Below are 13,825 nucleotides of genomic sequence, written 5' to 3'. Positions count from 1 at the left end.
AATTTTAAATTATATATTTTGATCTCTCTTGGGCTATAATCAGGAGTTCCATGTGAAAAGGAAAACACAGCCAAGGTGTAAGGGCTGCAACAACTACTCTGTAACCAGCATATGGTAGCTATTCCTGACCTGTAATTGTTTAAGCACTTGTATAAGCCCTATTTTCAATTTATTTTAAGCATTATTAATGCATAAAGATTTATGTAAGTATTTTATTGGAAGTTTCTCATATGGAAGTGTAACAGAATTAGACTTATAACAATTGCCTTATTCAAAGACAGTTCTAGCAACCATCACAAGAAAAGGAAAGCCTAAATGTTAACTGAGGAAAAAAAAAAAAAAAGGGAGTACTATTAATAGCTTCATTGATTAATGTATCTACTGACATCCCCAAAATATACAATCAAGAAACTATTTGTTTAAATTAGCTACATTTTTGTTTTTAAAAGTGTTATTTACCAGAAAAGCCCTATGACTTAAAAATTTTATTCTAAATTTTCATGCCCTCAAATTCTAAAATCAACCATAAAAAAAATCATGCATATCTTTCCTTTGCAAATGCTCAATTAGTAGTAAGACATAAAAATAATACAGGAAAAAAATTTAGTATAAATAAATTATATGTCAATATTGTGAGATTTGAATCAGAAATATAGTTAGGGTGCGTGCATGTGTACATGCTAAGTTGCTTCATTCGTGTCCAACTCTTTGTGACTCTGTCCCTAAGATTCTTCAGGTAAGAATACTAAAGTAGGTTGCCATTCCCTCCTCCCAAACCAGGGATCAAACCCGAATCTCCTGCATTAGCAGGCAGGTTCTTTACCATTAGCACCATCTGAGAAGCCCAGTTAGGGTGCATTTTCACTCTTTTACCACATGAAATATTTTTGATATTTCACATATGAACCTGGCCAGCAAAAACACAGGTGAATATAGCAGAACCCATCAGGAAAATAAAATAAGAATGCTTATAGAATTTACCAAGTTAAATGATGATTTTCTTAGATGCATGCAGAATAATTAAGGCTAATTAAAGCCACTACAAGAAAGGCTATGTATTATATGTATCAACTGTTTACACAGCAGAATTTGTGGATGTTTCTTGTTTATACTTTATAAAAATCAGCCTGGATTTTCTACAATATCATTTTAAATTAATGAGGGTAATTTATGTGATGAAATTACACTTACTGCTCTTTGATATAAGAATGACATATTATATTAATAATTACTGCTGTTGTTCATTCACTAAATTGTGTTTAACTCTTTCTAACTCCATGGGGCATTTAAACATCTTATAAAAATTCATTTTATATGATAGTTAACAGTAAATACAGTATCTGTAGGTCTTCCTCACCAAAAATAAACAAATAAACTTTTGAGGTATTTTTAGTGACATAGATTGAAAACAATGCATATTTTAAATTAAATTTATAGTGTGGCATAATCAAGAGTAACTCAGATCAAAATTTTCTGTAATGTTGGCCTTTGAAATAACATGCAATCCCTTTTTATCTCAAAGGTCTTTATTTTTTTCTTTCATTTCCAAACTAGGGAAAGCTTTTCCTTCTTCCTCCCCACCCCCAGCATCTAACATGGAAGATCTGGTCTTGCCAAGGATAAAACAACTTTTTTCTAAGAAAGGGCAGCACTGTCCCCTAGTGGACATATGATATATTCAATACAAAAATAGTTTCACAAAAGGGAGAAATACCAAGTTTTAAATAAAACAATTCAATAGCAGGAGTTTTACTGTACTGATAGGCCAGTTTTAGAATTGTGCCTAGATGCCATCCACTTTTCAAGTAGAAATGGTCTGCTACTGATATCATGATTGGTAACCAACCATGGCTGGTTAGAGAAAATGAAATCAAAAGGTCAATGAAGTTGTTTCAACTTCAGTACAGATATAGAATACATGTTGCCATTGCCGTTGCTGTGAGTACCAGAAATGTCAGTCCCTTCATGGCCCACTGCTTGGTGATAATCATTTAAATATGAGCTCAAATATCCAATCCCACACCCATTACTGGTTCATGTATCCTTTTAATATGTTCTTAGAGTGTTACTCCTTTTCCTTCATAGCGCTAAAGCCTTTGACTGTGTGGCTCACAACAAACTGCGGAAAATTTTAGAGATGGGAATACTAGACTACCGTACCTGCTTCCTGAGAAACCTGTAGGCAGGTCAAGAAGCAACAGAACCAGACATGGAACAATGGACTGGTTCCAAATTGGGAAAGGAGTATGTTAAAGCTGTACATTATCACCCTGCTTTTTTAACTTACAGGCAGAGTACATCAGGTGAAACGCTGTGCTGGGTGAAGCACAATTTGGAGTCAAGATTGCTGGGAGAAATAATAACTTCAGATATGCAGATGACACCAAGTAACAATAACCAAACAGAAAACAACATAGCTGAATACAGAAAGCAGCGGTGATGTAAAGTATTCCAGATATGTTCTTTTTGAGCTATCATTCTTCTTGGTTCAATTGGGCTACATTCTTTGTAATGATTGGAAGTGCTTATTATGTGATTTTCCTTGTTTTTCCCACATTTGTCTCTGCCTTCACAACTCAGCAGCTTCGCCCATTCCTTACACCTGCTTGCATCAAGATACATCCCTCCCCATCCTAATTTTTAAAATAAAATCCTGTATTTAAAGTGGTGTATATTTATTAGGAATTCAATGTCATTTAAACCAAAATTTTATAGGATTGTTTTTGTTTTCGTTAGTCTGGTCACTAAATTGCATAGGTTTTGAGTTGCCTGTTCCAACCCCGTATTTTATTCCTACCTGCCCTATTATTCTTTGTGTATTTTTTAATATGAGTATTTTTCAGGAATGCACATATCCTATGTAGTAGACAACAGTAAACAGAATATTGGGTCCCCAAAGATGTCCATACCCTAAACCTTAGAACTTATAAATGTTATTTTACATGACAAAAGAGAATTAAGGTTGCAGATATAATAAAGATTACTAATCAACTGACTTTTAGATGGGGAGATTATTCTAGATTACCTGAGTGAGCCCAATCTAATTATTGAGTCTTTAAAATTACAAGAAGGGTCAGGAAGAAAATAACTCAATCTGCCATTCTTGGCTTTATAGATGGAGGAAGGGGGCAATGAACCAAAAAATGTAGTCGACTTTTAGAAACTGACAAAGGCAAGAAGAAAGTTCTATCTTAGGGCCTCTGGAAAGAAATGAAACCCTACCAAAGCTTGATTTTTGCTGAGAGAGACACATGTCAGATTTCTGACTTACAGAACTGAAAGATAATACATTTGCATTAACATCACATTTGCGGTAATTAGCTACAGCAACAATAGAAAACAAATACATAGATACATGTTCAAATTGCTGCTTTTATTGCTATTTTAAATGTGTGTACAGTGTTTTCAGTCCTGTCCGATTCTTTGCGGCCCCATAAACTGTAGCCCATCAGGCTCCTCTGTTCATGGAATTTTCCAGGCAAGAATACTGGAATGGGTTCCCATTTCCTAATCCAGGGGATCTTCCTGATCCAGGGGTTGAACCTGCGTCTCTTGTGTCCCCTGCACTGGCAGACAGATGCTTTACCACTAGCACTACCTAGGAAGCCCCACTATTCTTAATACAAAATATCTAATGTTGTATACTTGCGTCTGAGTACCATTACGTTACAGTTGGCCTTATTAATTTAGTAAAAAATTTTAAAATCACCTTTATAGGTTTACTTTGATCAGGGGTCACAAATAACAGTTAAATTTAAATTGTTGTTAATTCAATACTAACACTCCTTCAGAGTAATAAGGACAATTCTAGGTGAAATAATCTTATGTTTCCATTTATAAAATGCACACACACACTTGAAGATAAACCACAGCACCTCTACTAGAAAAAATCAACAACAAGCTTATCAACTTAGTTATCATTATCAGTTCATACCCTTACATCTGTACAAGGGGCCCTATAAACTACAGAATTTTCCACCTAAAGTTTCCTTCAGGCATCATCTGATGTGTGAAACTTCTCTCCATCAAAAACTTTTCTGTCCTTTATTCACTTTTCTCTAAACTCTGATAATGAATCAGTTGCTGTTAATGAGTTAATAAGAGATGATATATTTCCCTTAAATTAAATAATTCAATATTAACTAGATATTTCATGGAATAATTACTTAGCCCTTAGCTTTAATTGATATGAATTTTAGTAGATAATATCAAGCAGGAAGGATTTTTCATCCTTCAAATCACATGTGTTCAACCTTAATTGTAACGCTGGGTCCCACACTTCTGACAAACTCACTGTTTAACCCCAGCCTATTAGCAGCATTTATTTCTGTATCTAAAACATGATTATTAATGAGATTACTGTTTAACTTAATTGTTGTTAAAAGAAAGTATAGATCTTACAATTTTGGGGGGATGATTTAACTGAAAGACTTAAAGATATATTTATTTATAATCTCCGTAATTGTAGCTGTTGTACCTGTAAAATAAAAGACATAGAGGATATATAATATATGCAGCTGATGAAGTGAAGTGAAGTGATGTCGCTCAGCCGTGTCCGACTCTTTGCGACCCCATGGACAGTAGCCTACCAGGCTCCGCCGTCCATGGGATTTTCCAGGCAAGAATACTGGAGTGGCCTGCCATTTCCTTCTCTAGGGGATCTTCCCAACCCAGGGATCGAACCTGTGTCTCCTGCATTGCAGACAGATACTTTACCATCTGAGCCACCAGGGAAACCCCACAGTTGATGAGGTGCCCCATAAAAGACTTACTTGGTTTAGCAACAGAAAGCAAAAGTGAAAGTGAAGTTGTTCAGTCATGTCCAACTCTTTGCGACCCCATGGACTGTCAAAGATAAAATCAAGATGAAACTGAAAAGGAAGCAATGCTATGGTTAATATAATAAAAATTCTAAAGCATATTAATGCTGAAAGTGGCATTGGTTTCCTTTGTTGGTGTTGTTTAGTCACTCAGTTGTGTCCCTGGATCTTTGTGACCCCTATGAATTGTAGGCCACCAGTTTCCTCTGTTCATGCGATTCCCAGGCAAGAATACTGCAGTGGGTTGCCATTTCCTTCTCCAGGGGATCCTCCTGACCCAGGGTTCAAACCTGCTTCTCCTGCATCGGCAGGAGGATACTTTACCATTGAGCCACCAGAAAAAACACACTGTTGCACCACTTCTATTTTGTATCAGGTAGAAAATATTCCTAATATTTCTCCAAATTTGTATTTATGCTTCTTTCATCAGTTCAGTTCAGTCGCTCAGCTGTGTCCAACTCTTTGTGACCCCATGGACTGCAGCACGCCAGGCTTCCCTGTCCATCACCATCTCCTGGATCTTTCTCAAACTCATCTCCATTGAGTCAGTGATGCCATCCAACCATCTCATCCTCTGTCATCCCCTTCTCCTCCCGCCTTCAATCTTTCCCAGCATCAGGGTCTTTTCCAATGAGTCAGTTCTTCACATCAGGTGGCCAAAGTATTGGAGTTTCAGCTCCAGCAGCAGTCCTTTCAATGAATATTCTGGACTGATTTTCCTTTAGGATGGACTGGTCGGATCTCCTTACAGTTTCTTTCATAGAAAACCGTTAATACTGAACAACAACAACAAAAAGAATGTGATAATCCTTGGGGATTCTTTTTGTCAAAATAAAATCCCTTCAAAATCTTGTCACAAGGTTCAATCCGGAGGATGTGACATAGGTTGTTGAACTGAATTCAGAAATGGCCTCTAGGAAGTCTCAAGATGTTATTTTCTTTATTGAAAGATATATGCCAATGAAAGAAAACATTAATACTGAGAATGTCAAAGACTCTAATAATTTTCCCTAACCCACACCCAAATAATAATTGTGAACAAGTGATGCTTAATGCTAGAGAATGGTTAAGACACCTATAAACATTGCTGAAAACTGTAAAGTCCCTCTTGGACTTCCCTGGTGGCTTAGACGGTAAAGTGTCTGTCTACAATGCAGGAGACCTGGGTTCAATCCCTGGGTCGGGAAGATCCCCTGGAGAAGGAAATGGCAATCCACTCCAGTACTATTGCCTGGAAAATCCCATGGACAGAGGAGCCTGGTAGGCTACAGTCCATGGGGTCGCAAAGAGTCAGACACAACTGAGCGACTTCTCTTCACTTCACTTAGGCTAGTATTGCATACAGGCAGCAGAGTGTAGGGATTAAGAGTAGAGCATCTGGTGCCCAGCTATCTAGCTTCAAATACCACCTCTAACATCTACCAGCTGGCTAACCTCTGGCTTATGATGACAATAAAAGAAATATATGAAGATTAGATAAACAAAAATTAAAATTAATAAAGCATTTACAATAAAGCATATCACATAAAGGGGTTTCCCAGGTGGCTCAGTGGTAAAAGAATCCACCTGCCAGTGAGGAGATACAGGAGACTCAGGTTCCATCCCTGGATCAGGAAGATCCCTTGGAGGAAGAAACGGCAACCCACTCCAGTATTCTTGCCTGGGATATCCCATGGACAAAGGAGCCTGGCAGGCTAGATTCCATAGGGTTACAATGAGTCAGACATGACTAAGGAACTAAGCATACACACACATGTCACATAATAAGTGTGCAATGAAATTAGTTCATCTTCACTTTCCAACTGTCTTTCCAAGGCTTGTGAAGAAATAGATAGCTTTTATATGATCAGGGCTTAGCTCAATTTTGTTATCCTTATTGTCCTTTTAACAAACAACTACTTAATGTAGGAGGTGGTCTCTTCACGCTGGTTGCCTCTGGGGATTAGCTGATAAATATGATAAGATATGACATAATGTGACATAATTTATAAGGAAAAGAACATAAAACTCTAAAGAAGGAGTTCTTATTACTTGTACTCTATTGCTTCTTCAAATATATCTGTTTTGCCAATTAGATTATTCACTGAATACACTGTAGTCAATGCTTTGAGGTATGAAGGTAAAATAATTTACCATATCCATCTTGCTATTTTTGTGTGACTCTGGATTTATAAATAAGTATTCTATCACCCAAGAATGAAAAACTCAACAAATTCAATTTCACAGCAAGAAAATATGTTTTTAACATTAGATGCCCTTTTTTAAATTAAGTACATTTCGGTCTGCTTTTTAAAATTACTAGCTGAGAAAGTCAGAAAGCAAAAGAGAAAAATTATATTTGATGTAAAATAGGTTTATTTATTCTTGTATAGCTAAAACCAAGTTAGGAGTACTCAGTATATATATATTTGAAATTCTCTTGATTCTCATCACTCTAATTGCATTGTGATTGGCCGAGTCTATATGAGTAATTTGGGAGTAGAGGTTGGCGCACAACTTGGTGAGGAGGGCAGAACAGATGCCAGTATGGATTCGTGAGATGAGCTGTGACGTTAATTGCATTCATGTTGTTTATCAATGTTTATACCCAGAATTATTATACACAATCCTGGCTATTTGTTATTCATAAAAGCCATTAACTCCTGCCAATCTTAAATCATAGAATACCTACTCATTCAATTTTTAAAAACTAATAGAACAGCTAATGTTTTTTCATCTGTTTTATAGCCATTTGATTTACATTAATTCAGTTCAGTTCAGTTCAGTCGCTCAGTCGTGTCCTGCACTTTGCGACCCCATGAATCGCAGCACACAAGGCCTCCCTGTCCATCACCAATTCCCAGAGTTTACTCAGACTCATGTCCATTGAGTCGATGATGCCATCCAGCCATCTCATCCTCTGTCGTCCCCTTCTCCTCCTGCCCCCAATCCCTCCCAGCATCAGGGTCTTTTCCAATGAGTCAACTCTTCACATGAGGTGGCCAAAGTATTGGAGTTCAGCTTTAGCATCATTCCTTCCAAAGAACACCCAGGACTGATCTCCTTTAGAATGGACTGGTTGGATCTCCTTGCAGTCCAAGGGACTCTCAAGAGTCTTCTCCAACACCACAGTTCAAAAGCATCAATTCTTCCAGGCTCAACTTTCTTCACAGTCCAAGTCTCACATCCATACATGACCACTGGAAAAACCATAGCCTTGACTAGACGGACCTTTGTTGGCAAAGTAATGTCTCTGCTTTTGAATATGCTATGTAGGTTGGCCATAACTTTTCTTCCAAGGAGCAAGAGTCTTTTAATTTCATGACTGCAGTCACCATCTACAGTGATTTTGAAACCCCCAAAAATAAAGTCTGACACTGTTTCCACTGTTTCCCCATCTATTTCCCATGCAGTGATGGGACCAGATGCCATGATCTTAGTTTTCTGAATGTTGAGCTTTAAGCCAACTTTTTCACTCTCCTGTTTCACTTTCATCAAGAGGTTCTTTAGTTCCTCTTCACTTTCTGCCATAAGGGTGGTGTCATCTGCATATCTGAGGGTATTGATATTTCTCCCAGCAATCTTGATTCCAGCTGTGCTTCCTTCAGCCCAGCGTTTCTCATGATGTACTCTGCATAGAAGTTAAATAAGCAGGGTGACAATATATAGCCTTGACGCACTCCTTTTCCTACTTGGAACCAGCCTGTTGTTCCATGTCCAGTTCTAACTGTTGCTTCCTGACCTGCATATAGGTTTCTCAAGAGGCAGGTCAGGTGGTCTGGCATTCCCATCTCTTTCAGAATTTTCCACAGTTTATTGTGATCCACACAGTCAAAGGCTTTGGCATAGTCAATAAAGCAGAAATAGATGTTTTTTCTGGAATTCTCTTGCTTTTTTGATGATCCAGCAGATGTTGGCAATTTGATCTCTGGTTCCTCTGCCTTTTCTAAAACCTGCTTGAACATCAGGAAGTTCATGTTCACGTATTGCTGAACCCTGGCTTGGAAAATTTTAAGCATTACTTTACTAGCATGTGAGATGAGTGCAATTGTGTGGTAGTCTGAGCATTCTTTGGCATTGCCTTTCTTTGGGATTACTCAGGATTCTTTCTTGGTTTTGCTAGGTCTTATTTAAAAGTAGAAATAGCCAATCCAATCCTATTTTCGTACAAATCCTAAAAGAAATCCAGCTCCTAGAAGAATAAAATCTCATGATGCAAAAGGGAGCATAGTGAAGTAAAGTGAAGTCGCTCAGTCGTGTCCGACTCTTTGCGATCCCATGGACTGTAGTCTACCAGGCTTCTCTGTCCATGGGATTTTCCAGGCAAGAGTACTGGAATGGGTTGCCATTTCCTTCTCCAGGGGATCCTCCTGACCCAGGGGTCGAACCCAGGTCTCCTACATTGCAGGCAGATGCTTTACCCTCTGAGCCAGCAAGAAAACCCCAAAAGGGAGCATATTAACTGCAAATGACATATTAAATTATAATTGAGACTAAAAGCTAGTTACTCAGTCTTGTCCAACTCTTTGGAACCCCTTGGACTGTGGGCTGCCAGGCTCCTCTGTCCAAAGAACTCTCCAGGCAAGAATCCTGAAGTGGGTAGTCATTCCGTTTTCCAGGGCATCTTCCCAACTGAAGGATCGAACTTGGGTTTCCTACAATGAAGGCAGATTCTTTACTGTCCAAGCCACCAGGGAAACCCAAATTGTATATACTTCAGATATAGTTTAACTTTTCTAAAAATAATATTCTTATATTTAAAATAAATACAGCCCTACAAATTGCTTATTTAGACTATCCCAGCTAAAATACCTAGGCCAAAAATGCTGGATTAGTTTGAAAAGCTGAAATACATTTTTTTCCCCTTAAACATAGTAATAAAAATGGCATAGCAAAAAAAAAAAAAAGCTTGGACTAAACTGTAAAAAAACATAAATAAATTTTCATGACATATTATAAAACATATTTGGTTATATAGAATCTGTTAATCTCTTACACTCAGCTGTGCAGTAAACTTTGTATATTATCTGTCATCATTTGGTCCTTGAGTATAATATGTTAACTTATATGCAGAGTACATCATGAGAAACACTGGGCTGGATGAAGCAGAAGTTGGAGTCAAGATTGCTGGGAGAAATATCAATAACCTCAGATATGCAAATGACACCACCATTATGGCAGAAAGCAAAGAAGAACTAAAGAGCTTCTTGATGAAAGTGAAAAAGGAGAGTGAAAAAGTTGGCTTAAAACTCAACATTCAGAAAACTAAGATCATGGCATCTGGTCCCATCACTTCATGGCAAATAGATGGGGAAACAGTGGAAACAGTGACAGACTTTATTTTCTTGGGCTCCAAAATCACTGCAGATGGTGACTGCAGCCATGAAATTAAAAGACTCTTGCTCCTTGGAAGAAAAATTATGACCAACCTAGACAGCATGTTAAGAAGCAGAGACATTACTTTGCCAACAATGGTTTGTCTACTCAAGGCTATGGTTTTTCCAGTAGTCATACACTGATGTGAAAGTTGGGCTATAAAGAAAGCTGAGCACCGAAGAATTGATGCTTTTGAACTGTGGTGTTGGAGAAGACTCTTGAAAGTCCCTTGGACTGCAAGGAGATCCAACCAGTCCATCCTAAAAGAAATCAGTCCTGAATATTCATTGGAAGGATTGATGCTGGAAGTGAAACTCCAATACTTTGGCCACTTGAGGCGAAGAACTGACCCATTTGAAAAGACCCTGATGCTGGGAAAGATTGAAGGCGGGAGGAGAAGGGGATGACAGAGGATGAGATGGTTGGATGGTATCACTGACTCAATGGACGTGAGTCTGAGTAAACTTCGGGGATTGGCAATGGAAAGGGAGGCCTGGCTGCTCCAGGCCATGGGGTTGAAAAGAGTCGGACATGACTGAGCGACTGAACTGAAATGAACTGATAATGTTTATATATTAAAATTTATTTTACAATGTAGTCTGCATGGTACAATGAAAAACCTGTTATGTTTAGAAGTAAATGAACACATCTGTGTACTAACAAATAACAAGAAAATACATAATATGTAGAACACATCTGAATAAGTTCTAAAGATATATTTTAGTACTTTACAAAATTATTTTTAAGTGACATTTCTGGAAATTTCTAATAATGTTTTCACTCTCACCAAGATTTTGTATACCAAGTTTCAGTCAAGGAGAAAACTTTTATGACTAAGTTATAATCTCCAAAAGATAGAAATTTAACCTGAAAACGGCAAGAAATTCCTTAGCGACATCATAAATAGAAATCTATAAAAACCTGATGGCTGTATATGAATTAGAGTTGAGTGCACTATGTAATTATCTCAAACAGTCCTGCTGCTTTCTGAGTATCCATCAAGACAACTGCTCAGAAAAACTAAGCACAACTAAATACTCAAGAATTCAGATGTACAAAACCGTGCATTTCCTGCCTTGGGATCCAACCAATTTAGTATGTGTATTTTGGGTTCTGATTTTTTCTTTCAAAAGATGAGCTGTTTTTGAAATTATTTAATATCTCCCAACATAGTGTAAAATAAGCAAACATTTGAAAGATAGATGAAAAAATTTATCTCAGGTGGCCACCAATATTCAGGGAAAAAGTTCTTTGAAAAATTCAATTGACAAGTTCATATTGCTGTAGATGAAATAAAATTATTTAAATTGGAGAATATACAGTTTAGAAAAGAAAGACTACAGGATCATTTGCTTGGCTTAGAAATCATTATTTCTTGTGTTCTTTATATGTACGTTCTCTCTATCCAACTGGGTTGCAAGATCCTGTAAAATGAAACCACCTTATGTACAGCTCTATCTATTTGATCAAAAACTACTGGTTATAACAGCCTGGTAGCCACTCACTCTGTGAATTTTTCATCTGTTAATCATGGGCAACTTCTATCTGTATTTCTGTGCTTTCATAATATTTTTCTAACAAATTTTATCTTTATTTGTTTCCCTGAGAAGTTTGTTTAAGGTTCAATTCTCATTTATATGTATCCTTTCTAATTTAGATTTAATTATGATAAGAAAATACTGATTTGTTCCCAACTTGGCATTTACAGACCCCAAATATGATTTCCTTTGCTTTTCCTTATCTGTGTTTCATATCTCAGGTTCGTTGAGATTTCAGAAGTAGCAGTAACAAGAGAGTAAAAAACTGAATCTGGTATTCTAAATGCAGATTTTTTTTAAGATTAAGGGACAATGCTATTCCATTTTTGATGGATTGAAATTTTATTTCTAAAAAAAACTGCTAGACAATATCCATTTAACTCTGTAAGTAAATCTCGATAGCTCAAAAACTAACCTGATTCATTTTGTAACTTAGAACTAAATATATATCTTTTTGTACATTCAATCTTCAAATTGAAAGGGGCAAGATATTTTTTAAAGTTTGTACAGAAAATAGGTTGCACAGTAAATAGTGAAGCAATTCTTACCTGGGTCACTGTCACAGAAAGTTCTACATGAAGAGCAAAGAGAAGTCTTCAGTAATGATTGCTATTTGACCTATCAGTCACAATTTTTCAACAGTCTACATGACATGTGCATAAAAATATTGTCCATCAGTAAATCACTGGTGGCATGATAATCCACTGTGTCGATTAAACAATCCTTGACATTTTTCAGTTATTGACATTTGATTGAGAAAAAGGCAATTGAAACATGGGATTCATGTTTAGAGAATAATTAATCAGTGAAGTCCTCCACCCTCACACTTAATATGAAAGGATGGAAATGATCTTTTAATTCCTTGTCGATCTTTGAAACCCTGTAATGTTGTCACTGAGCAATACTTCTGTGCTCTCTAGTCCTACTTCTCTGCTCTGTGATCTACTTTTATTGAGTGCTCCTGATGACTGAGGCTTACAAATGGAAATCTAGTTGGAATGAGTAATACCTATGAAACAATTAGTGAGTAAAAGGGCACATTGTTTAAATGGTAATTCTTGCATTTATGATATAATGAGCTAAATTTTTAAATGGATTGCTGCTCACTAAAGTGATATGTGCATGAATTTGAGTTTGTAAACATATCCTCAAGTAAGAAAAAATAAATTTGAAACTGTGTAGCTATTTTGACTAAGAGATGGCCCTTAATAAACAACTGTTCCCAGCTACTACCCATTTAACATAGGCCTTTAAAAATTTAGGAAGTAAGGTGAAAAAGTATTTTTTTCTAAACTTGAGCCATTTAGATTTTTTGTTTCATCTTTAACTATAAGATAAGTATTAGAAATGGTGCTTTTAATTCCTGGTCACAGGCAGACATGTAACTATGTATCTTCTCCAAAGTACTTGGGCTTGCTTTTGTTTGCTAATGAGAGTAGGACAGATCAAAGACACTTTAAGTCCTTAATGCTTGAATCCTACACCAAATAAACCACAAGAAAGATAATGTTACAGGGCTATTCAATTGGTTCCAAAAAAGAAATAAATACTGTTTCTGCAACAGAAAGGTCAGTAGGCGCGGATCTTCAGAGCCCCAAATGATAACCTGCCAGTTCCAAAAACTCTGGTTAGGCAAACCTTCTGTTCTTGTCTAGGTAAAAGCAAACTATCAGTTAGCTAGCCTACTGAGAATTTACGTGCAGTGATTTGGTAAACTAGGAGTAGCCAACTCTTGCCTGGGTAGTAAAACAATCTCTAAAAGAAGCATAGCAAAGGAAATTTAAAAAATTTAAATCTCCTTTGGCAATCCATTTCAATCAAGCATTTTCTTTCCTTCTCTTAATTATTGGGATGGCGATATAAAATTTAAAATCTGTTCTTTTATTTTCTTCAGTTCAGTTCAGTTCAGTTGCTCAGTCGTGTCCGACTCTTTGCGACCCCATGAATTGCAGCACACAAGGCCTCCCTTTCCATCACCAACTCCTGGAGTTCACTCAGATTCACGTCCATCGAGTCAGTGATGCCATCCAGCCATCTCATCCTCTGTCGTCCCCTTCTCCTCCTGCCCCTAATCCCTTCCAGCATCAAAGTCTTTTCCAATGAGTCAACTCT

Source organism: Oryx dammah, unplaced genomic scaffold (assembly GCF_014754425.2).
Source record: "Oryx dammah isolate SB20612 unplaced genomic scaffold, SCBI_Odam_1.1 HiC_scaffold_27, whole genome shotgun sequence".
NCBI lineage: Eukaryota > Metazoa > Chordata > Mammalia > Artiodactyla > Bovidae > Oryx > Oryx dammah.
The sequence above is the reverse complement of the archived record's forward strand: the minus strand, read 5'-3'. Positions refer to the sequence as shown.